Here is a 1,983-nt window from a genome sequence, read left to right on the forward strand (position 1 = left end):
TAACATTTTTTGTTTTCTATGGGACAGGGTTGTTAGTCCTTTGCCTAACCCCAACCTGGAAGGCCAGGGTGTCTGTTTTCTCTGGCCCCTCCCCTCAGACAAATCTGACAGGGTTGAACCTGCCAGGAGCAAACAAAAAGCCCCACCGATCACACACACAAAGCAGATAGACACACAAAAGACACAGAAGAAACTGAATTATTTGAGCTATCAACATTTCCACTTTCCCACAGCATGTTAGTTCTGAAGGTTGTTTTAATTTGTTTCTTTTCTTGGAACCAGAACTGGGGAAAGAGAACACTGGAGTCAGTGGAATTACAGCAGGAAGGGATAAGTCTCGTGATTCGTCACTAACCAAAGGCTTTGTAAACAGAGCGATAATGTTACTGAATGGTCTGGCTAACCCTGCAGTTAGAAACAATCAGCTGTATGGGTGGTAAATTGACAGGGGCTCTGCTGCTGATCATTAAATAGCAGCTGTTGAAAGATAATGTGCTTCTATTTCACTGCCTCTGGAAGTACAGAAAACAATGATCTGTGTTAAAGGAAAGTTGTCATTTCTCAGAGCCCCGATTTCTAATGTGTGTGTACAGGAAGGTTTGAATGTGTAGCAGGTAGTTTGGTAAAGCTTAGCTATTTTGTGTGTGTAACGCTCCTGCCCACCTCCAGCAGAGTTTTCAATCACATACTATGGCAACTTACCGAATGTCACACAAATTAGTCCATTCCTCCCCATATTCAGTCTCTGACTGGAATGATAGAATGAGGCAGAGAACGAGGAAAGTATCACAGTAGGAATACATTAAAAAGTGGGATTAATCAGAGCTGGGGTGCAGACAGAGCCTGTTCTACAGCTGGTGAAGTGACAGGTACACACTCCACTTAGTGCTGGTTCTGAAATAACAGCAGAAGCAGATCGAAGAGAATGAGCTCATGTGGGAGCTATGGGCAGCTGCCCTGTCAGTGCATCACTCACCTGGCAGGTGTTACACAAAACACAGCACTTCCCCTCTGGAAGAGAAACACTTCGCCCCCACTGCCACCACTTCATTATACTGTCCATGAGGCTGTTTGTCCTGCAGGACTTTGATCTCTTTGGGTGGTCCATGGTGATTCATAAAAGAGCCATTATGGGGACCAGGAGTCATCCCAGTGGAAATCTCTTCACTTCTTTCTCAGTGTTATCTTCTTAGCCCTGGCTTTGGAGATGACATTAGCCTTATCCTGTCTTGATTTTAGGTAGGATTTTGATCACCTTCTGGGGCTTGGCAGTTTAGAACTTTTGAGGGCTTTTCTCTGCCTTTTTGGTCCCCGCTGCAGTCAGTACATTCTAGACATGAGCATGGTGACCTTCCTGAGGATCTTGACAGCTTTAGCCAGCTTCTTGGTGGCTATTTTCCTGCTCACAGCCACTGTCTTCTCATGTCTTGTCCTGCGGGCCCAGCCGCTGGTTGAATGTGAAAGAGCCAAAGTGCTGGTGACTTTAGCCTGCACCAAGTTGCCTTTGCTCGTCAGCTCCTGAACATAATGGAGAATGGAAATGAAAATGTTTTCCCTTTGTTCAAAAATAAAAATAAGAGGCGTATTAGAGGACACTTGGATTTGAAACAGGGACCTCCTGAGCTGCAGTCAAACACTCTACCACTGAGCTATATCCCCATGAGAGCAGATACCTTCCCTGTTGTAGCTGAAGCACATCAGTGATTCCAATAGCAGGGGCAGGTTCTCTCTGGGGCACAGAGATTTTTCGGGGAGTTGGTGGCTCCTTTCTTACCTCACCCTGGAGTAAACTCAGCTTTTTATTCCATGGTACATGTTTTATGGACTAACAAAAGCATCTTGAAGAAAGAGGAGAGTGAATATCTCAGCCTTCTTAGCCTTCTAAGGGCTGAAGGTGGCCTCGTCCCCTCTGTCTGACCGTTGCCATTGCAAGACAGAAGGTTTCAATGGAATTGAATGCCCTGGCTCAGACTGGAGACACAG

At 45.7% G+C, this 1,983-nt stretch overlaps 1 non-coding gene across 1 annotated transcript; it reads right to left on the reverse strand.

The window, feature by feature from the left end:
* Positions 1 to 1,587: 1,587 nt before the first annotated feature.
* TRNAC-GCA lies at positions 1,588 to 1,659 on the reverse strand. Its single transcript has one exon. It is a non-coding gene; the product is annotated as a tRNA-Cys (tRNA).
* Between the last annotated feature and the right edge of the window lie 324 nt (positions 1,660 to 1,983).

This window comes from Gopherus evgoodei, chromosome 16 (assembly GCF_007399415.2).
Source record: "Gopherus evgoodei ecotype Sinaloan lineage chromosome 16, rGopEvg1_v1.p, whole genome shotgun sequence".
NCBI classification, from domain to species: domain Eukaryota; kingdom Metazoa; phylum Chordata; order Testudines; family Testudinidae; genus Gopherus; species Gopherus evgoodei.